General features: G+C 55.5%; 1 long non-coding RNA gene and 2 other non-coding genes across 3 annotated transcripts; 1 reads left to right on the top strand and 2 right to left on the bottom strand.

The window, feature by feature from the left end:
- Positions 1 to 6,445: 6,445 nt before the first annotated feature.
- Positions 6,446 to 6,519, bottom strand: TRNAT-AGU (transfer RNA threonine (anticodon AGU)). The gene has a single exon. It is a non-coding gene; the product is annotated as a tRNA-Thr (tRNA).
- Positions 6,520 to 9,277: 2,758 nt separating this feature from the next.
- LOC142016039 (uncharacterized) lies at positions 9,278 to 19,908 on the bottom strand. Its single transcript, XR_012646276.1, has 3 exons — positions 19,875 to 19,908; positions 16,380 to 16,467; positions 9,278 to 9,650 (listed from the first exon to the last, which is right to left on the bottom strand). It is a non-coding gene; the product is annotated as an uncharacterized LOC142016039 (long non-coding RNA).
- On the top strand, positions 14,418 to 14,490 carry TRNAK-CUU (transfer RNA lysine (anticodon CUU)). The gene has a single exon. It is a non-coding gene; the product is annotated as a tRNA-Lys (tRNA).
- Positions 19,909 to 22,887: the final 2,979 nt, after the last annotated feature.

Below are 22,887 nucleotides of genomic sequence, written 5' to 3'. Positions count from 1 at the left end.
CTCATGACTTGCAGCCCCTACCAGCCCAGCTCTCTGGTGCCCCTCACTTCCCACATGCCGCCCATGCTCACCCAGCCCTGTGGTGCCCCTCCCTCTGTCCATGGGGGGAGATTGTCACACCTCAGCTCTGCTATTGGAGTGTGACCAGCACAACTGTCTCCTGTGCACAAGCCCCTGTGCACCCCCACTCCGGCACCATCAGCCTGAGGTGACACCGAAGCACCAGGCTGGTGGGGAAGGGGCAGAGATCTCTCTCCTCAGGGCTAAGGACACTGAGATACTCGGCCCGAGGGCACCTCTGAGCTGGGCCCCCAGTGCCAGTCCTGTCTGCACAGCTCCACACTCCCTGCAGGTGAGTGACTGTCGTGAAGAGGATCCAAAGGGCAGCTGGTCCCTGTGAGAGGAGTCTGGGCCAGGGCTGCCTGTGGGATCCCCTGGAAAAGCCAAGAGCCCCTGGGAGGCCATTGACTGGCTGCCAAGTCCCCGGCCCTGCTCAAAGGTTTCACACAGGGAAAGCTGTAAAGTCAGCCCCACCCCCAGGGCACAGGGATTTGCACTGGGCTGGTAACAGAGCAAAGGGGTTGTGTGGAGGGTCACAAGTGGGGCTGAAGGGCAGAAGGAGACAGAAAGGCAAAATGTTCTTCTCGTTACGCTGCATCAAACACTCCCCCTGACGAGCTCCAGCTGGGGCAGCGCAGCCCATCCCCCCTCTGTGAGAGACAGGAGATAACTGTGCCCCACAGCTGGGCCCTCCTCGCCCCACCCCTGGGGTGTGAACAGGGAGAAAGGAGGGAGTGGGGAGCACAGAGTGAAAGTGAGGGGGGGACTCAGGCTGGGGGAGCAGAGGACGGGCAGGACTCCAGGCTCTGCTGGTGGGATCCTGGCACTGGGGCAGGTGGGGAGAGAGGAGGCTTCCCTCAGGCACAATGTCTGTGCTGGGGAATGGGAAGGGCTGGTTGTGGGCAGTTCATCACAGTGGTTCAGCCCCACAAAAGCACCTCACCTGATAAATTAGGTCAGTAACCTTTAAAGTGCTGCAGGGCTGGTTTCTGGTTGGACACAGACAAATACAGACACCTCTCTGTCAGGAGACACAACTTGCCAGAGGGGAGCACCAGGGCTTAGCTGGTTAAAGCACCTGCCTAGTAAACAGGAGATCCTGGGTTCAACTCCCAGTGGTGTCTTGTGGAAAGTCCTTAACAACATTTTCCTCCCTGTGTCTGGGGAACAGAAGAGCCCTCCCTTGGCAATCCCGGCCCTTGCTGGGGAAGGTAAAGGCTGATGGGAGAGGGGCATTGGAAACTATCCAGTCACAGAGCAGAGCTCAGGCAAAGGGAGCTGGGACTGGTGTTGGGAAGGTGACGACTCTGGCTGCAAGAGCAGAGTCTGATCCTCCCAGCGCTGGGGCTCTCTGGGGCTGTCTGTGCACACAGAAGGTGGCAGTGGGGCAGGGCAGGAGAGGGAGAGTTACTCTCCTCTCACATCCTTTTGTTTGTCACTGACAAAACCCAAACGAGTGAGGAGAAAACTCCCAGAGAGGCTCTGTGGCTCCCCTGGCCATGGACCTCCCAGGTACGTGGGGATTAGGAAAGCAGCACCCAGTGGTGCCTGGCTAAATATTTCTGGCTGCCTCTCACCTGCTTTGCAGCACCTCTGGGCTGTGCTGGAGAGTTCAGAGCTGCAGGAGGCGGCTGCCGTCCTTCTGGAGGAAGAAGTAACAGACACTGACAGGTGGACAGCTGAGGTGGCTGCAGAGGGGGCCTGGGGAGCATGGGAGGAACCCCAAAGCCCTTTGTCTGTTACTAAGGCAGGGAGGTGACACCCTTGATTCTTGTTATTCACCACCAGGTCTGTGCAGCCCAGTGCTCAGCACTAAGTCCTGGGCCACGGAGCACGAGGGAATCCCGGTCACAGTGTGTGCTGCCTCCTGGCCCTCTCCAGACAGGTCAGTGCTAACCAGCTCCTGCAGCACATTTGTAACACAGACACAGTTGCCTGAGACGGCAGGAGCCACGTTCTGCCCTGTCTGCGGGAGCAGCTCCTGCCCCAGCCCTGCCACTGCAGAGACACCCCACGCTAGTGAGCGACAGGGAGAGTCTCACTCCCAGGTGCACACACCCAGCTCTGCCCCCCCAGTGGTAATTCCCCCTCCCCCAGCTGCCCCCAGTGCTGAACTGATGCACCCGCACTGCCTGGGAGCAGCCTGGGACCCCTCCTGTGGCTTCCCTTTGCTTCCCCTCGAAATGTCCTTGTCCTGCTGGGAGCAAAACCCCTGCAGGGACATGAATGGTGCAGGTGGGAGCGGGGCAGGATCCCCCCGGGCAGGGGCTGCACCCACAGGCTGTCTCTGTTCTCACCCAGCCCCTGGGCAGGACCAAAGTTTTCAGCTGGTGACTGTGCAATGGAAAGGGAGGGGGAGGTCGGGTGCCAGTGGGGAGGGGTGGCAGGTGTGGGGGGAACCCAGCCAGGGATTATGGCTGAGGGAGGAGGGGAAAAGGGCAGTAGGGGGTTGGCAGGGTCTGAGGGGACAAGGGGCTCAGGGCAGTGGGGAGGGGTGGGAGAGACAGGGTCTGAGGGACACACTGCAGGGGCCCAGGACAGCTGGCAAGGGGCAGCCGGGGCTGAGGGGACCCCCCTAGCTGGGCTCAGAGCAGTGGGGGATGGGTGACAGAGGCTGAAAGGGGAGGCCAGGCTGGTGGGGGAGGGGAGAAAATCTCATTCAGGGGCCAGGGGCCCTGCAGCTGCCTGTTGCTCATTTCCAGAAGGCCCCTTGGGAGGCCCTTCTCTGCAGGCTGGAGAGCTCAGCTGGGCAGGGCCTGGTACTCAGAGCACCAAACTCGTGAGTCCCAGCCCCATGCCGGCCACTGAAGGGTGTTTCCTGTTGCCCTTCACCTGACCCCTCTGGGCAGGAGAGCAACAGAGCTGAGGGAAACAGGCTGAGTGGCTGGCAGGGAGCAGGCCAGAGTCACCACCCCCGGCTAAGGGAGGGGCTGCAGCTGGGGTGTGGGCCAGGAGAGGATTCCCCAGTTCTTCAACACGGCAACACCCACCTCACACAGGAAGAGACACCAGCAACGCAAGGCCAAGGGAACCAGCCGTCCCCAACAGCTGCTGCACAGGCTTTCTCTGCTCTCCATCACCTCCCCAGGCCTTCCAGCCTCACATCAGACTGTCAGGCAAAGCCTGAGAAAGGAAAGTGCTCCCTGCAGGCCTCCTGTCGCTGCCTCTGACTATACAGTGGTTAAGTACTCTGCATTGTGGCTACAACAACCTTGGTTCAAGCCGTAGCAGTAATAGCGCAGTGTTTGGGTCGTGCTGCTTTTAGTTCACCAGGAGGGTGGTGAAATACTGCAGTGCTTTACCTAGACGGGTGGTGCAATCTTCATCCCTAGAGGTTTTCAAGTCCTGGCTTGAGCAAGCCCTGGCTGGGGTGATTTAGTTGGGGTTGGTCCTGTTTAAGGCAGGGGTCTGGACTGGATGACCTCCTGAGGTCCTTCCCAGCACTAGGATTCTATGATTCTAATCTCATCTCCACAGGAATGGGCCTGGACAGCTCAGTCTCTGACTGGAGGAAGTGCCGTGGGGCCACGTGCTAAGGAAGCCCAGGGTGGGGAGAGGGGGTCCCGGGAGAAAGAGCAGCTCCAGGGAAGCAATGAGGGCAGAGTGCTGCTGCCAGCTGAGGGTGAGAGGTGCCCAGCGTGCAATGCCAGCCTGTTCAAATGCGTAAGGAGCAGCTGGGGAGGTGTGAAGATCACCATTCAGGGCTCTGCTTCCTGCAGTCACAGTTCAAGGTCAGAGGCACCTGCTAGCGCTGCCTTGGCAAGCTCTCTGTGCTGCTTCCCTCTCTCATCCCATGCGAGAGGGAGAGCAGGGTGACTCACGCCTGCTGGATCCAGGTGTTTGGCTTAGCTGGCTGGAGGGGTTGGGGCAATGGGTTGGTGCTGTAGAACTAGGCAGTGGGCCCAGAGATGCCTGGAGTCCTCATTCTGGTGAGTCTGGGTCCATCCTCCCTGGAAATGCTCGATGTTGCCCCTGCTGAAGGCACTGGCCACTCTCAGGGCTTCATTTGATCCCAGTTCTCTGACTCCCAATCAGGAACTAGGTCTGGGACAGTGAGAATCAGTTTAACCGCCCTGCTCACATACAAAAATGTTCTTCTGACCTCACAGGCCACCCAACCCTTTAGTGTGTGAAACAAAAGGTTTATTCTGAAGAGAACACAACTGAACAGGATGGGAGATGTTAAATGGCAGGTCACAGGCACACAAAGCCTCCCAGACCTTCCGATTCCAAGCAGTTCTGGGGAGTTTGCAGGACTGAAAGTCTCTCCGTGATCCAGCCACAGCTGGGGTGGGTCTTTCGGTGCTTTTCTCAGTGCTCTGGTTGGAGAACAATTACCCCACAGAGAAGAAGCAGGAATGAAGACAAGCTGGGGAAGATGCAGCTCCCTCTTGTCTTCCTGTTGCCATGTGATTTGCGGTTCTTTTGTCCCAGGCAAAAGCCGTTCAGCATGTGGCCTGGAAGGCTCTGGGTTCTGTGCATGGGCATGGTCAGAGCTACTTGCGTAGCCTTCAGCTGTATTCCTGGCTTTCTCATTGGGGCAACTGGATAGGAGATGCCACAGGAGGGGCCATTGAGCAAGCTAGGCAGTGCGTTGCCCAACTGGCTTTGAGCGTGACCCAGAGACAGAGCAGAAGTTCTGAAACACAGACAGACAGACAGACAGACAGACAGACACAGCCATCACCCAAAATAGAAAGTCTGCACACACAGAAATGAGCTTGTAATATGTGAATGATTCAAACATTTCCCCCCTACCTTACCGCCTCTGTTTAGGACAATTGCCTCAGATCTGCCTCCTACACAAGCTGGCTGGGGCTTCGTGGTGTCCAGTGGCTCACATCCAGCCATGCCCAACACTATGAACCACTCCCCTGGCTCAGCTGCAAAGGGTCAGTGCTTCTCAGTTCCCTGAGGCTGACAGGGAGCCCCCTCAAACCCACTTCTGCTCACTCAGCTTTGCCACAATGGAGTGGTGGGTCTTGCCCTCTTGGACACAGCTTTGCTTCTTTCCCTTCCACTCCGACACCCACGTCTGCTCCTGGGCTGCCATGAGCCACCCCGGACATGCCATGAGACAGACACAGGATTCTTCCTTCCCTCAGGCAGCCTCACCTCCACAGGCTTTGGCAGAAGAAAGGGTGGTGCTCCATTTATGGGCCTAAAGCACTCAGCTTCCCCCCCGCCCTCCTTCCTCAGCTTGGCTTCCTTCTTCCCCTACATTCCTGCCTCACTTCTTCCTTCAGCAACTCAAGCAGAGGAGGCCAGCAGGGAGAGCCGACCTCCACAGGAGAACCTCCAAGGGCAGGGAGGCCAAGATTCAAGCCTCCTAGAAGTGACTGGTTTATCTCCTGCAGCTTCCCCATGTTCACAGCAAAGGCAATGCTCAGCTGAGGTCTCCATCTTCTGTCACACACGAGCTGGGCTTATTAGAGGGACAGGTGGGGGCAGAAGGAGGTGAGGGGAGAGAGAATAAGGAAAACGTTGAGGCTTCTACTTGTTTTTGAGCAAGGGACCTTTTACATGTTAAGCAAATGTGACAACCACTACACCACAGAAGCTCTTGGGGCAAGACTTTTCCATCCCTCCAATTCCATTGACATTCTGTCAGGCACACAGGGCTGGAGAGCCTTAAAGAAATTGTGGGGAGCCCTTCACAGGCTCAGCTGCTGGATCCGAGGGCTGCAGCTGCGTTCAGGAAGTATGACTGGGGCTTCAAGGGGAGTGTGATACACCACAGCTGGGAAGAGGAGCTAGTAACCCCCATCTCCCTCCTGTGTGTGTCAGTGTGATCTGAAATGGAAAGTGGCCCAGTGAGGAAGTGACTGTCTAGGAAGGAGAACGGCAGAAATGGATTTAGGGTTCATTGCAGGACCACAAGCTAAATATGAATCAACAGGGTGATGCTGTAGCACAAAAAGCAAATGTGATTCTGGGATGTATGAACAGGAGAGTTGTGAGCAAGATGTGAGAGGGGGCACAGTACATGCTGTACTGTGCAGGTACTTCTCTTACCCACAGCCCACACCTCCATGTGCTTCCCCACCATCCTGGCCATATTCTGCCTTTCTGGGACTTTTCTTCTAACTTGTTTGGGTTTTGTCAATGACAAAGGGATGTGAGAGGAGAGTAACTCTCCTTCTCCTGCCCTGCCCAGACAGCCCCAGAGCTGGGAGGATCATCCTCTCTTCTTGCTGCCAGAGGAGTCACCTTCCCAACATCAGTTCCAGCTGACTTTGCCTGAGCTCTAGTCTGTGAGTGGAGGCTTTCCAATGCCCCTCTCCCATCACCCTTTACCTTCCCCAGCAATGACTGCGATTGCTTAGGGAGGGCTCTTCTGTTCCCCAGACAGATGTAGGGAAAACATTGCCACAGATGTGCAGCAAGGCACCACTGGGAGTTAAACCCAGGATCTCCTGTTTACTAGACAGGGGCTTTAGCCAGCTGAGCCATGGTGCCCCCCTCCCCCCCTTTAACCTGTAGGTTTTGACAAAGAGGTACCTGCATAAGTCTGTGTCTTCAACCAGAAACCCGTCCTGCAGCACTTTAAAGGTTACTGACCTAATTTATCCAGTGCTGAGCTTTTGTGGGGCTGAACCACTGTGATGGATGCCCACAACCAGCCCTTCCCATTCCCCAGCACAGACATTGTGCCTGAGGGAAGCCTCCTCTCTCCCCACCTGCCCCAGTGCCAGGATCCCACCAGCAGAGCCTGGAGTCCTGCCCGTCCTTTGCTCCCCCAGCCTGAGACCCCCCCTCACTTTCACTCTGTGCTCCCCACTCCCTCCTTTCTCCCTGTTCACACCCCAGGGGTGGGGCGAGGAGGGCCCAGCTGTGGGGCACAGTTATCTCCTGTCTCTCACGGAGGGGGGATGGGCTGCGCTGCCCCAGCTGGAGCTCGTCAGGGGGAGTGTTTGATGCAGCGTAACGAGAAGAACATTTTGCCTTTCTGTCTCCTTCTGCCCTTCAGTCCCACTTGTGACCCTCCACACAACCCCTTTGCTCTATTACCAGCCCAGTGCAAATCCCTGTGCCCTGGGGGTGGGGCTGACTTTACAGCTTTCCCTGTGTGAAACCTTTGAGCAGGGCCGGGGGCTTGGCAGCCAGTCAATGGCCTCCCAGGGGCTCTTGGCTTTTCCAGGAGATCCCACAGGCAGCCCTGGCCCAGACTCCTCTCACAGGGACCAGCTGCCCTTTGGATCCTCTTCACGACAGTCACTCACCTGCAGGGAGTGTGGAGCTGTGTAGACAGGACTGGCACTGGGGGCCCAGCTCAGAGGTGCCCTCGAGCCCAGTATCTGGACAGCGTGTGGGAAGTGAGGGGCACCACAGAGCTGGGCTGGTAGGGGCTGCAAGTCATGAGTAAGAGGCTTCCCAGGGCTGTTAGGGGCTGGAGGTCAGGAGTGGGGGGCACCACACGTCTGCACTGGCGAGGGCTGCAGGTCTGTGGTGAGGCCCCTTCGCTTCACAGGCTCCCTTAGTGCAATTCACTCCCTGGGCAGCACAGACAGTGTGTGCTGGGGCCAAGGGCAGCTCTTCTCCTGAGTGTGAGCCCTGCTGTGTCTGCCCCACACGGGGGAGCTGGGGCTGGGATATGGTCCCAGGGGATTTGCCTCTTGCCCTGGGATCAGATCTGTGGCTCCCTGGGGGAGTTGGCAGCTGGCAGAGGGGGAATCCAGGCCAGCCTGAATTGGAAAGCCTCTGGGCTGCTGTAATAAGAATGGAACTGAGTTGATGCCACCGGCTCATGTAGACAAGCTCTGCAATGCAGCAAGGGACTTTCTGGAGTGCAGCTCACAGCACTGAGGCACAAGCCCCAAGTCCCAGCTCCTTGCTCCAGGGACAGGCTGTTGCAATGGGCAGCCCTGGCTCACACAGGGCCAGGTGGGTCTTTGAGCTTGGGCCATGTGCACCCATAAAGTGTGGAAATTTGAGCAGGGTGCTGTTGGCCATGCTGCCATCCTGGGACCGTGCTGTGGCTGGGCAGTTGCGGGTCGGGGTCCCCTGGGGGTGTTTGGGCTCCAGGTCATGTCTGGTGCCCCCGCCCCGTGGCACAGAGGTGTTTGCCCTGTAGGGTACGTACCTGACCCTCCACTGCCACGGTTGAGGGTACCCTGGTGGGTGGATGCCTGGCTGGTGCTCTGAGAGGAGAGCTCTATGAGGAGCCCCCCCTCCTTGGTGCTGGATCCCTCCTCTTCCATCCCAAGGGGTGGCTGCTCGGGTGGGCCCTGGGGTGCAAGGCTGGCCTCAGGGATGGACTCCAGATCCCAGGCCTGCTGGGACTCCTCAGCTGCTGTGTCCAATGTGGTCTGGGGGGAGGAGGTGTTCTGGGGGATCAGGATATCCCTGAGCTCCCTGTAATAAGAGGAAAGTGGTGGGGGCAGCCCCAGACCAGCTGGTCGACTCCCAGTCCCGGGTGTAATCCTGCCGCAACTCCTTCACCTTGCTACAGACGTGATCTGCAGTGTGGGCAGGGTGACTCTGGGTGGCCAGGCCCTTGGCCAGTCAGGTCAATGCTTCTGCCTTCCGCTGCTTGCTCCCCATCACATGGAGCGCGTCCTCCTCACCCCAGAGCCCCAACAGGTCTCACAGCTAGGCCTCTAACCAGGAGGGGCCCTGCTGCTTTTTGTCCCCCCGTTTGGGTACTGGGAGTCCCTGAGTCCCCCTGGGGGGGAGCCCTGGGGGCTGTCAGGGGGCTGGCTCGATGTCTTGGTGCTGGGTGTTCGGGTTGAGGTCCGTAGAGGGCTTGCAGGCTAGCACATGTGTGTGCTGCTGCCTGCATGCTCTCAGCTTCCTGCCACAGGAAATGCAGGTCCATGGTGCATTAAGGGCTGCTGTGCACAGTGATCATAGAGCCCCGCAGGGGGTGGACAGCACGTCTCAACCCCTCAGCTGATTGCTGCCATGGAGGTCCCTGCTATTTCGAAGTAGTGGGACGTGGATCGTCGACAGATGCCCTACTTTGACGTTCAGTGTCGAAGTCGGGGGCTTTTCCCATCTTTGGATAGGAATAGCGATTTTGACGTCTCAACTCCTAACGTTGATTTTAACACTGAAATAGCACATGGTGCGAGCAGACACAATGCGCTATTTTGACGTTGTGCGGGTTACTTCAAAGTAACCGACGAGTGAATTGTTTCCAAACCAGGTTTCATTGGAATCGTTACCAATTAGAAAGCCAATCAAAAGTCATGTGCAGCTCGAACGGTTCATGGTCTCACTTTTATGCCAATTTAACCCAGCTAAGTACACACAGGCTTATAACCCACACACACTCCCTCCCATCAGCACACTCCCCTGCTGGGGCTGGCCAGACCCCAGGGAATGTTGGGTGCTTGGTTGAGGCCAGAGTCCAACGTGTCCGGCAGCCCATTGTGCCGAATGTCTGGATCCTGCCTCCTGTGGCAAACTAATGTACCATTTATCTTCTGAGTAGGAGGCCGTGGAGAGGGAGGGATGTTCAGTTCATTGGTCGAATCCCTCAGCCCCGGTGGGTGCTGCTCGTTCATTGGTCGTACCCCTCAGCCCAGGTGGGTGCTTCAAACAGCTCTGACTTGGAAACACACCCAGATGGGGCACTCTGAAAACAGCTCGAGAAATAAATCACAGACATGGCCTGTAATTAAAAGCATAAAAATATGCCCCAGAGCCCCAATGTGAACCTCTCCCGCCACAGACACTGACTGCCATCATCTCCTCTGCCGCTGCTCTCAGAAATGGTGCATCTGCCAAAGCAGTGTATGCTACAGACCTCTGCAGTTCACAGAGCCACCCCTGTTGCATGTCGATCACCTGCCCAGGTAGCTAAATGAAAGTCTGAGCCCAGGGAGGTGATACAGCAGCGGAACCTGGTTTGAGGACAGCAGGCTCTGCAAAGCCAGGCTGCCAGGCACCAGCACCCCCAGGCAGCGGCATTGTGATGCAGGCAGGGATGTCCTTAGAGCCCTCCTGCACAGCTGGACATGCACAGCTCCCCATCCATGCTGGAACCTCCCCATCCAAAGCAGCCAGGCCACTTCATCAAGATGCCCCAAGGGCTCACGTAGCAGATGTGTCTGACCAGCTCAGCCAGCCAGCTGCTTGGAACTGGTTTTACAAGTGTCATCTTTGGAAAGGAGCCAGGGGAGCTGCAGGGACATATGGACTCAACAATGAGGTGGCTGGGGCACAAATTTTCTTTAAGCAGAGGGGAATTAGATCAAATGGTAGAGCAGTTGCTTTGCATGCAAGAGGTTGTGGGATGGATTTCCCTGAGAGTGGTTTTATGCAGCCTTTTCTTCCAAGGCAATGTGAGAGCAGTGCCCCCTTCTTTCTTCTGACTTTATTGTCACTCCACCAGTTCCTGCTGGCTTGGCCTGTCCCCTGGTTCAGCAACCCACTGGCCTGGCCACTCTTCCTCATCCAGTAGCTAAAAGCTGAAAACTAAGAAAGCAGAGCCCTGGAGGCCTTCTAATCCCACCACCTCCAAGGGAAGGAAGGGAGTGCTGGGGGGAAGACTCGGTATCACATCTTGAGGGAAGGTTGCAATCCAAAGTTATTCAGAAGGTTTTTAGTTCCTGCTGAGCATCCCACCCCAGCAGAGGAATGAGGTCCCCCCACCCTTCACATCTCTGCACTAATTTGTGTAGCACAGCCAGACACTTAGACACTTGAACGTCTCTGAAGAGGATTTCCAGAGTTCCACAACAACCTCTGCAGAAGTGCTGGGGGCCATGACTGGCTGGGGCAGTGGTCTCCTGTGTTTATGACTTCCCTGATTCCTAGAGCTTTGAGGCCAGCAGAACTGGGGAGGAAATGGAGAGCAGAGAAAACCACTGGAGCTGCTGTGGAGGGCAGGTGCCACTTGGCAGGGTGCTCCTGCTGCCCCTTCCTGGGGTAGTGTGTGGTGCAGTGTGAGCTTATGGGGGCCTGGCTTTGTGTTTTGGGAAGCTGGGTCCAGGCAAGCCCCAGCCTCCCCTGGTCCAGACCCACTTGGAAGCCTGTCCCTTTTGTAGAGGTGGTGACTATTAAGCCTTCCTCTGCCTCATGGGCTGGAGACCCTGCCCCGGTGGGGTGTATTTGGACCGCAAGAATTTTGTCCGTCAGGTCAACACAATGAGGACTGGACAAGAACCTTGTGATCAACATCATCTCCTGGGATGGGGAAAGGCTGGTCAGGCTGTGCCCAGGGCCCAGGTGCTTCTCAGTCAGGTGAATCAGTGATAGAATCATAGGACACCAGTACTGTAAGGGACTTTGAGAGGCCATCGAGTCCAGCCCCCTGCCCCAATGGCAGGACCAAGTACCATCTAAACCATCCCTGACAGACAGCTCTGTAACCTGTTCTTAAATATCTCCAGAGATGGAGAATCCACAACCTGCCCAGGAAATTTATTCCAGTGTTTGACCACCCTGACAGTTAGGAACTTTTTCCTAATGTCCAGCCTAAACCTTCCCTGCTGCAGCTTAAGACCATTGCCTCTTGTTCTATCCTCAGAGGCCAAGACGAGCAAGTTTTCTCCCTCCTCCTTATGACACCCTATGAAGTAAGTAGCCAAGCGAGGGGAGGGATGGAGATGGCCAAAGCCCCTTTCCAACAGGCTGGCCAGCCTCACCACATGTGCGTGCTGGTGTCTCCTCCTATCAGAGCTCTAGATTGCTCTCTGCCAGCTAAGTATCCGGTGGCAGGGCCGTCCTTACCCACATGCTGACTGCACTGCTGCATAGGACACCTCAGCATTTCCCGTTTCATTCCATTCATTGCAACGGCAGCTGGGCACCTGAGTCCCCAGTCTCAGCCCTGTGTTCCTTCTGTGCTGTGTGGGCCATGCTGGCAGGGAGCAGAGAGGCCCTGGGGATGCCAGACCTGATGTACAGGGTCAGGGACTCTGCTTAGACAGCCCTTTGCCTCCAGCAAACCCTCCAGAGGCTGCAGTGCATTGGGTAGCTGCAGTATCCCTTGTGCAGCAGCGTAGATTGGGGCATATCAAACTCTGGTGCAGCCATGGGGTGGCGCAGTGGGGCTAAAGCAGGTTCACCTCCCACTAGCAGCAGCTCCTGGGGGTGAGGGGAAAGTGGCTCCATGCACTTCCTGCCATTCGTAGGCACCACACACCACTTCCTATTGGCTGCGGTTCCCCCTTCCTGGCCAATGGGAAACGCAGGGGCGATTCCTGCAGTCAAGGGCAGATATGAGTTCCCCCTTCAGTGCCTCCCCCAGGGGCTGCAGAGGATGTGCCGGCCACTAAAGAGAATACTTGACACTCCAAGGCTAAGGAGCAGGGCATAGAAATTCAAAAGTCTTTAGAAGTGAAGCAGGGCCAGGGCCAGGGCCAGTGGGAGTCACAGACTCATAGGGCTCTAGAATTGAAGAGACCTGAAGTGGTCATCAAGTCTAGTCCCCTTCCCTCATGGCAGGGCCAAGCACCATCTATCGTGGGGTGAGCAAACCTCAGGGGGCATGAAATTTCAGAAGGGGGGCACAGCCCAGTTACCTGCTGGGTCTCAGGCTCATCCATCTAATGAAAAATGATGAAATCTGTCACTGTTTCTATGTCTGTGTCATCACATTTATACACTGACGAAAAAAGTTCTTCTATTTTACAGACTTCTTTTCTTTCACACACCCAAAGGGGCGTTTAAGCTTGTGAACATCACTGAAATTTCTGTAGGTTCTGATCACATTCGAGAGGTTGTGCGGTAGCTCCTAATTTCAGAGATGAAAAGTGGGGACCAAAGTAAAAAGTTTCCTTATCCCTGATCTAGGTATTCCCTGTTGGATATTTATCCAACTTCTAAAATATCTCCAAAGATGGAGATTTTGACTTTACCCAAGGCATTTTATTCCAGTGCTTAACTGCCCTGACAGGAAATATTTCCTAATGTCCAACCGAAATCTCCCTTGCTGCAATTAAAGGGGAATTCAATTTAATTAAAATTAAAGGGAAGGAATTTTATGACATATAGTTGTATTCCCAATTAGATAGATAGATTGATGGATATTTGGTGTCTATCTATCTATCTATCTATTGGTCATTACTCTGGCCCGATTAGGAATTGTAGAACTCACTGCTCAAAGAATTCAATTTCAGCTTGAGAGAGATATAAAACTGTGAAATGTGCAGACCTGAACACAGAGATGTTCTGCATGTGGATTATGATGCAGAGCCACAAGAGTGGACTTTGGGTCCTTTCCTTTCCGGTCACTGCATTAATGTCCTCCAGATGCCCCAGGGGCATGAGGCTTTCTCTAGCCCTAGGCACCTTCCAGTGCAGACCAAGTGCTTGTCTGGTGTGCGCTTTGGTGCCCTGCTCCCGACTGCGCCATGCAGGAGGCCTGTGATGTGCAAGGAGGTCATACGAGATGATCTCTGCAAACAGCCTGTGGCACAGAGCAGCCTCTGGTGTTCCCATGCGCAGCCGAGTTGAGCCCCAGAATGTCCCTGAGTGAGTGGGGGTGACACAGGGGTGGAAGCTCAGCCATGCAAAGGGGCTGCCAGGGGCAGGACATGAACCCTGCAGGGTACAGGTAGGTGTGGGAGTGACATCACAAGGGCCTCTTACAGCACCTCAGCTGATTGGTTAAAAGAAGTTGGAAGGTGATGACCTCACAGAGAGGCCATGACAACAGCCACGCGGGACAGGCTGCAGGGCAGGTGACATCTCAGACCCCCCCGGGGCTTTGCCGCAGGGACTCTCCTTCCTCAGCTCTGCCCACGAGGCTGGAGAGGAATCAGGGTGAGGAAAACGAGCATGAGGAGGAGCCTCTTTGTCCCGTTCTCCTGCCCCATAACTTACTGCGCTGGGCGACCGACGTTCATCTGGGGCAGGTCAGAGCCTGATCCAGCTGGTGCTGGGCACATTGAAGGCAGGAAACACTCGGTTAGGGTTCTGCCCTCCCCAGTGGAACTGAAGGGTTAGTGAATCAGGTCCCCCTTTCTGCTCCCTTCGCCCAGCGTTGTAAAGCACAACCGCCTGTGAGCCACTAACGCCCCTTTCTCTGGAGAGTCACTAACAGGCAATTTCCCACGGAAAACTCTCTTCACCTGCGTGTTCTCTCTGTATGAAAAAGAAACGTGTTCGACTGCCTGCACCGGCTCTGCGCTGGGGGAAACGGTGTCAGCGTTAATTTGTTGCGCAGAAATGGCCGTAGGTGTGTGAGGTGTGCGGGAGAGCTCGCAGCAGCAGTGAGAGGCTTGGCCAAGATTCACTCAAACCGTCTGTTTTCTTTGCATCTCACCTCCTGCAGCCCAAAGAACAAAGACTGGAGTCTGGCCCTTGTGAGCACTTTGCCACGCACATTTGACTGAGATCCAGCTGACATGCACATTTGACTCCATCTCCTCTGTGATAGGACATGGTAAGCTTGTATCTTTGTGGCCTGGCTAGCTCAGTTGGTAGAGCATAAGACTCTTAATCTCAGGCCCGTGGGTTCAAGCCCTATGCTGGGCACTTCCCTTCTTGCCCTCATGTTTTCAGCTGATTGAGCAATTCTCAAACAGCTCTTCCTGACGTCCTGGCCTAAGGCAGGAAATGTGTGTTCTTGTTCTCATCTCTTGTACAAACTGGTATTTCCATCATCTTCAGAGAGTGGAAGAGGATTTTCTTCTCTTCGTCTCTATTCCCAACTGCACAAGGAGAAGAGAGGAAATCCTCTCCCCAGCTGACTGTCCCTCTTCAGTGCTCGGTAGCTTCGCATCTTTCTGCATTGGCTCCAGGTGGGCACTGGGTGTCCAAATCAGCTCCAACTGTCCAGGGGATGGTGAGGAAATGAGGAGCTCTTGTTATTCACTTACATAAGGACAAGAGATTGCAGGTTCAAAAGTGTGATGGGAAAAGTGTTATTGGACAGGGGCAGTGATGGTTTGTGTTCAATGGAGGGATGGAGATTTCTGCTTGGAATGTTCTGATTCTTCACTCCTGCCGCCCGTCTCGCCAGGGCAGTGGAAAGGTGAGTGTCAGTCACTAGATGGCTCTCACATGGAAAGGGCACATGGGGCAATTTGTAGTTATTTGGAAAGAACACAGAAGGTGCGTCTACACGAGAAAGCGAGATGGAAGTAGCAAGCACAGCTTCGAAATAGCATGTGCCACATCTCCACGTGAGACACGCTACTTCAAAGCTGCAATAGATGTGAGCCAGTGTGATGTCAAAGCTGCAGCTCCTATCAGAAGATGGGAACAGAGCCCTACGTCGACATCTGACATCGAAGTAGGACGTGTGTAGACATTCCACGTCCCTCTACTTCGAAATAGTGGGGTCCGCAATGGCAGCAGTCGGCTGTTAGGAGGACTTCCTGGACTGAGTCTGAGCTCCGTGACCTCTGGGGCTCTGAGTGAGGAGAAGGTGCTCCACGGAATGGGGAGCAAGCAGCAGAACGCAGACGTGTTCCCCAGCTGGCCAAGAGCCTGACCACCCTCGGTCACCCTGCCCGCACCCCTCACCATATCAGGAGTAAGGTCAAGGAGTTGCAGCAGGGTTACGCCTGGGCGCAGGACTCGGCCAGCTGGTGTGGGGCTGTTCCCACCACTTGCCCCTATTACTGCGAGCTCATTGCCATCCTGGGCCCCAGCGACACCTCCTCTCCCCGGCCTTCCTTGGCGCCATGGCTGAGGAGACCCAGCAGGACGTGGAGCCTGAGTCTGGACCGGAGCCCAGCCCCGCACCCCCAGGGCCAGAGCAGGAGCCAGTCACCCCACCGTCAAAGTGGTCCAACAATGAGGCTGAGCTTGTGCTGGACATCCCCTCCTGCAGCTCCAGCCAGGCATCTGCCCAACGGGCGTTCCCTGACCACGGCGCTGGACTGTCAGGTAGGTACCCCACAGGGCACACACCCCCCAGGGCATGACCCTGGCATGCCTGGGCCTGGCAGACGACAGCCCATGGATGAGGCCACGGCCACCAGCGCCAATGAGCACCCACACCCTTGGGCAGTCCCATGTGCCCCGTCCCCCCATGTCAATAGTTAGTGTATCTCGTTTCTCCCATGTCCACACTGAGTTATGATGGTGTTTGTTATGTTCCACACTCAGAGGTGAGCTTTTTGGCTGTTTAACAAGGAATCAGTTTTATTTTCACACACACCCGTGTTACGTGTGGGGGTGGTGAGCGGGTGGTGGGGGTGGTCAGTGGGTGGTGGGGCTGGTGTGTGGGTGATGGGGACAGTGAGTGTGTGGTGGGGGCGGTGTGCAGGTGGTGGTATGAGTGTGCAGGGTGTGCACCAGGGGTGGCTTGGGTGGTGCTCACTGGGACCGCCCCAGTCAAAGTACTCCCATAGGGCTTCCCAGACATGGACCCACTCTTGGTGGGCCTGATGGCTCCGGGCAGCAGCCCAGCTCACCTGTCCTCCTTCGGGCACCCGGAGGTGCAGCTGCTGGTAGTGACACATCTGTGGGATGGCTCCAATGCCACAGAGCACCTCAGGACAGCTGAAGAAGAAGGGGGACCATGACTACATGTGTCCAGAGGACTTCCATAAAGAGCCCCCCCACCTGGCTTCTCCCCTCCACCAAACCCACCCCAAAAGCAGCCTGCACGCTGAGGCCAGCAGCACAAGGTGGTACAAAATCAGCCAATCTCCAAGTGGGGCCTCTTTACTGCAGGGCTCCTTTTAGCAGTGGGGCAGGAGATATGTCCCAAAGAGGCATCCCCAGCTGCTGAGAAGCACAGAAGAACTCAGGGCTTGCCCAGGGTGGCACAGTTGAATGGAGACCTGCCCCAGGGCTTGGAGCTGGTGCTGTGGAAGGACCTGTTGCAGTTGGGGCAGAGAAACATTCTTTCCCCTGGGCAAGTATCTGCTCTTTTCCCAGCTGTGCACTGCCCAGCCCAGCCCAGCCCAGGAGCTGGGAGAGACCAGAGCCCCTGATTCAGCCTTGGGAACAGGCCCTTCCTCAGAGGCAGCTGCCCATGTCGCTGTCTGCAGCTGAACCAGGGCTGCCCCCACCTGGCCCCCATGTCTGCCTGGGTACTGCACCCCTGCACCCTGGCAGTGTTTGGGTCTCTGCTCTCCCCGGGCAGCAGCACTGCAGGGGACTGAGGTGAACACAGCACTGCTGGGCTGACACTGGAGACAGGCTGGGGTCTGTGAGGCAAATGAAATCATCCCACCCCTTGCAGCCAGAGCTCAGCTCAGGCTCACACAGATGGCCTGTGCTTGGAGTCTGCCCAGCACAGGAGCTGGGAGGCGGCAGGCTCAGCTGTAGTGGAAGTGGCATCACACACTAGCCTGGAACTCAACACAGCTCAGCCGGCTGGTGACTGGAAAGGTTCGATGAGAGCTGGATTTGCACACGTGCATTCAGAGAACAATGGATTAGCAGTCCGCTGCCTTCACCCCCAGCCACCTCACCCAACATGCCTGGAACCTTTTTGTACGGCCCAACTTCACCCTGCCAGGAACCTTTCTGCCACTCGCTGGCCGGCCGGGGACACAGGAGGGGCAGGTTTTGCCCAACAGGGCTACGCTCACTCCTGTACCCTGCAGTGCTGCTTGCTGGGGTGAGCAGGGCCCTGTTGTGCCCTGTCCTGAGAGCAGCACAGCCCGGCCATGGTCAGTCTCTGCTCTGGGGCTGGGCCCTGCACCGGCTCTCTCCATGTGTCCCTGCTGGGTGGATACAGAGCAGGGCCATGGCCGGCCATCGGCAGGGTTTGCAGCCTCTGTGTCTGCTCCTGACATGCTCTGCTCCTTTCCAGCTGCTCCGTTAGCACAGCAACTCCAGCTGGCTTGGCCCCTTCTCTGCCAGGCCAGGCTGTGAGGGAGGGGGCGGATGGGGAGCAGGCTGGGGTGGGAGGCAGGTTCAGGAGCAGGCTGGGGCTGGGAGGGAAGGTGTGGGAGAGGGCAGGGGCACTTGCCTGGCACAGCTTCTGTTGGCTGAGAGGCAAAGACAGCTCTGTGGTTCCTCGCCAGGGACATCAGTGAGGGAAAAGCCTTCAGGTACGTGCAGGGACACGGTTTCTGTGCACTCGCTGCAATGCACCTGCTGGGCTCTCCTGCTGCAGAGCAGGGTCTGGTTCAACTCCTGTCACAGGGGCGCTGGGCTTATCAGAGGGAAAGGTTATGGCAGAAAGAGACGAGCCCTTGTGGGCATAAGGGGGAGCTCGAAAAACAGAGGCATTGAGGCTTCTGCCTGGTTTTGAAGGAAGGACCTTTTGTGCGTCAGGTAAATGGAATAACGACTCCACTACAGGAGCTTGACCTGCTGCTGTGTGGTACCTTGCCCTCCCCTCATTCGCACCCTGAAGCCACTGCTTGCCCTGCCACAGGCAGGTGGGGGCCCTTATAAAAACTGGGGGGAGTCCTTCACCGGCTCAGCTGCTAGAGGAGAGGGAAGCAGCTGCACTCACAACTGGGACTTTCAATTTCAGCTCTTCCAGAACTGAGGTCCTGAGTGGTTATGCAACTAAGACACGCAATATTTAAATCTGCACCTCATTTGCATTTCCTATTGGCCACATTTCCATGCCACTTCCAAAAGGGCTGGGCAGTGTAGCCACAGGCCTCGTGTGTCAATGCTCCACAGGACTTTTTGAAAGAGCTGCAGCTTTTTTGAAAAAAAAAAAGCTTTCCAGTGCAGACATAGCTGTGGGGGAAAAGGTAGAAAAGCAGAACCAGGCTCCAGCCTAAACATTTGCAACAGGTTATCACAAAGAAATGTGTGTGTGCAGAACAGAACACGAGAATTCTTTCAACAACTTCAGAACATAGAAATGTTTAAACACCAGATTTATTCTCTCTCCTCACACGTGCTTTAAAAAAAAGTAATTCTCAGCACTATGAAATCGATATCAAAACTTTCTCAGAAGAGCTGATCACTTAGGCCGTGGCTACACTTTCAAAAGGGGGATACTAATGAGCCATTTCAACAGCTGCTAATGAAGCTCTGCCATGCATATGCAGCACCTCATTAGAATAATAGTGGTCACATGCGGGGAGTTGAGTTATGGTAGTTCAGGGTGCACGGGGCAGCCGGGGGGGCTTACGTTTCAGTGGTTCAGGTGTGTAGGAGGTTTAGGTTTGGGGCTGCAGGGCTGGCGGGGGGTTAAGTTTTGGCAGTTCGGGGTGCACAGGACAGCCGGGGGGGTTATGTTTCGGTGGTTCAGGTGTGAGGGAGGTTTAGGTTTGGGGCTGCGGGGCTGGTGCGGGGGGTTAAGTTTTGGCAGTTCAGGGTGCACGGGGCGGGGGGGTTACGTTTCGGTGGTTCAGGTGGAGGGAGGTTTAGGTTTGGAGCTGCAGGGCTGGCGGGGGGTTGAGTTTTGGCAGTTCAGGGTGCACAGGGCAGCGGGGGGGGTTACGTTTTTGTGGTTCAGGTGTGTGGGAGGTTTAGGTTTGGGGCTACAGGGCTGGCAGGGGGGTGAAGTTTTGTCAGTTCGGGGTGCACAGGGCAGGGGGGTTACGTTTTGTTGGTTCAGGTGTGTGGGAGGTTTAGGTTTGGGGCTGCAGGGCTGGTGGGGGTGTTGAGTTTTGGCAGTTCAGGGTGCAGGGGGCAGAGTGGGGGTTGCGTTTCAGTGGTTCAGGTGTGTGGGAGGTTTAGGTTTCACTGGTTAATGCACCTTAAGCACAACTCAAAATCCCACCCCCTTGGCCCTGGCTCACCACACCTGGCCTTGTGCAGTCTCAGTTCAAGCCCTTGAATGTCTCTGGATCACCACCCACCGTACAGCTCTGACTCACCCCCACCACGTTCAGCTCCAGCTCAATCCCCTGCATGGCCCTGGCTCAACTTCACCATCTGCAGCTTTAACCCACCCCAAGCTTCACCCTGCTACTCCCCTGCCACGGCCCCAACTAGCAGCCAGGCTTAATCCACCTCAGCTGCCCCCGAACCCCAGGACTTACCTTTCTAAAGGAGCTCCAGGAGCTCAGATGCTCCTGCTGCTTCCCAGGCTGCAGAAGGGGGCTTCTGCCAGGAAAACAGCCGGTTCCCAACTGACGCAAACTTCACGTCATGTGGGGGTGCTGGGAACACAATCCTGGCACAGCTGCAGAGACTGCTGGACTTGCTTAGCCACGTGATTTAGCCAGAAACCAGCTCCCTGCTGTGGGGTCTGTGGTTGTGACCCCATAACCCCTTCCAAAGCGCCCATCCATTAAGGACCTTGCTGTCTTGATTCTGTCTGCAAGGCCAGGCTGCCCTGCAGACAGCACTTGGACTATTGACTGTGACCGCAAGTTTACGCTGCCCTGTGAAACATAAAGGGGGTTCTGAATACACCACCCCTCACAAGAGCATAAATATGAAAATACCATTTACTCCTTATAACACGAGAACGAGCATCACTGAGTGAAATTAATGGGCACCAGATCTACCAGAACCAAAAAGGAAGCATTTTTCACACAGCTCAGAGCCAACCAATGGAACCTCTCACCAGAGGAGGCTGTGAAGGTCGAGATTAGTCCAGCATTCAGTCCAGGATTCAGAAGTCAGAGGAAAACGGAAGGGAGGAGTCATCCCAGGCTGCAGCCCACCACAACTCCCCTCCTCTGGGAACCTGCAGCAGGGGGCTGCTAATGCTGACAGCTCCATGGGGGGGCTTGAAAAACACAGAGTATCAAAGGTGGGGAAAGCCCTGGCCTGCAGGCCCCCAGAGAGAGCCTCCCCACCCCCCAGGACCCTGCCCCCACCAATAGAGGAGCCAGGAGCACTGAGCTGTCAGCAGCTCTGCTATGAGTCCCTGCCAGCATCATGGAAATCATCAGAATGTACATTTGGGGGTCATATCTAACATGCACCAGTCCTGTTTACTAACAGTAGCTCTAGTAAGTACAGGCCTAGTATGAGGCCTGAACCAAAGTAATGGTCAAAACTTTGCTAACAGAAAGCAAAGTGCAGCTGTAAGCAGAAGGAATGCATTGCTCACAGAAGTTGGCAAGAAGAGGGTTGATGTTGCAGAAACCTATCTACTTAGCATGTTGAAAAAAGGAACATGGTACCAGAACACCCGACCCTGGACCATTCCACAGATAAGAAAGAACAGGCCGACCCATCCCAATGACAGGGGCAGAAGGGTAATACGATGGATAGAGTTTTGTTCAAACCACCATGTACAAGGTGAGAGGCGGCACCTGATTACGTAGAAGGGTGTACCTCAATACGTCAGGAGTGATGAGTAAGTTGTTTGTACCTGTGTATAAGAATGTAATCTTGGGATGTGGTCTGGGCCGGCCGAAGGGGCAGTGGACAGTCCCGCCACTGACTGAGCCGAGTCCTTTGACCGTGGGTGCATATTTGTAGTATGCCCTGACTTAGACTAAGAAATCTACAGGGAACTTCTACTGTATCCAATACAGCAATGTACCTGGCCAACGCGCCTTTGCACCTTACTAGACTCTGTGGTCATTGGGGGTTCTCTTTGAGTCTGCTGTGTCAGCTATCTGCAGAGCTGGGGCAGCACACAGAGGGAACACACGCACACAGCCGAGTGATACATTGGAGAGAGCAGAGCACCACGCTGGTGGCAACTCTGACGACGCTGGTGACCCCGACGTGATGACACGTGATGACCCCAACTCTGACGACACTGGTGACCCCGACCGCCGATCTGGTGAGTAAGCGAGCTGCCCGCTGTAGGAATCGCGATCTAACATGGCAGAAAACCTCGAGCTAGGGAACCCCCTGATCCCTTCCCTTATGATCCCCACGGAGTTTGATAACTCTTGGACCCTCTGGATTGCCAGTAAAGGGGGCCGATATGAATTTAAAAAAGAGAGTGGGGAAACATGGACTGGCATATGTAGAGCGATGGTAGAAACAGAGGCTCTAAAAAATAGTAATAAAAGTAAAAAAGCAAGAACCTTGCAACTTATGTCTATGGCTGTAAGATGGCTTAGACAGCATGCTGGCCTGTTGGCCAAACAAGTAACAGAAAAAACAGGGGAAGTAGAAGAGGTAACCCGTGCAGTTGAGCACTGGAAAGCCCAAGCTCTTTTAGCAGAGCAGCAGGCGATCCAGACTCATGATATGCTCGAGCAAGTAAAGCAGGAAAATAAACAACTGGAGACAGCTGTAGAAAACCTGCAGAAGCAAAAAGTGCCATCCCCTGGGATTCAATGTAATTCAGGTGCTGTTCCAGTGCCTGAGGAATGGGGACAGAAATGGAAACAGGTGGCTCTTGCCAAATTAATAGAAGGAACTTGGGACAGTTGGGATGGGCGTTGCACTGGGGACCTGTGGAATGGCCCTGGTGACCCACCCTTTTGTGACCCATGGGCAGGGGCTACCGCACCGCAACCGCCACCTGATGATGTAAGCCAGGTTCTGGATAAGCCCTCCCCAAAACCTAGATCAGCTCCAGTAAAAACAGGAGAAATGGGTGAAAATGGGACAGAAATAGGACCCGATGATCCCCCGCGGTCACAGACCCCCCCTGCATTAAAGTTATTGGGTGAAGTGGAAACTGTAATGAAAAATTTAACTGAGCATTTAAGGAAGCCCTGGCCCCGCCGTAACGATGCAGCCAGGGAAAGAGATCAGGAACCTGCTCCCATCCCCCGCGCGTGAGCGGCTCTGCAGCCAGGCTCGACGCTTTACAGATTAATGAACTAACTGCGCTGGCTGGAGCTGTTGGACCTCCCTCCTCTGAACTTTTCAGTGAGTTTCTGGCATGGCTCCCTAGAGGCTCTCACAGTCACTCAGAGCAGTCGGGACTGACATGCTGCAGGAACCAATCTTGGTGCAAACCCTGTTGGGACCCCTGGACTGTCACACCCTCGGTTTTGATGATGATGTGGCACAAATGCTTAAACGTGTGGTCCAGAAGCACTTTAAGTTGTCCAGTGAGTTAGCTACTCTCAAAGAAATTGCAAGATTGCAGGGGGAGGCTCCAGCCAAACTGGCGGACAGAATTCAAAC

Source organism: Carettochelys insculpta, chromosome 7, assembly GCF_033958435.1.
Source record: "Carettochelys insculpta isolate YL-2023 chromosome 7, ASM3395843v1, whole genome shotgun sequence".
NCBI lineage: Eukaryota > Metazoa > Chordata > Testudines > Carettochelyidae > Carettochelys > Carettochelys insculpta.
Note: the sequence above shows the minus strand (reverse complement) of the source record. Positions and strands in the feature narration are given on the sequence as shown.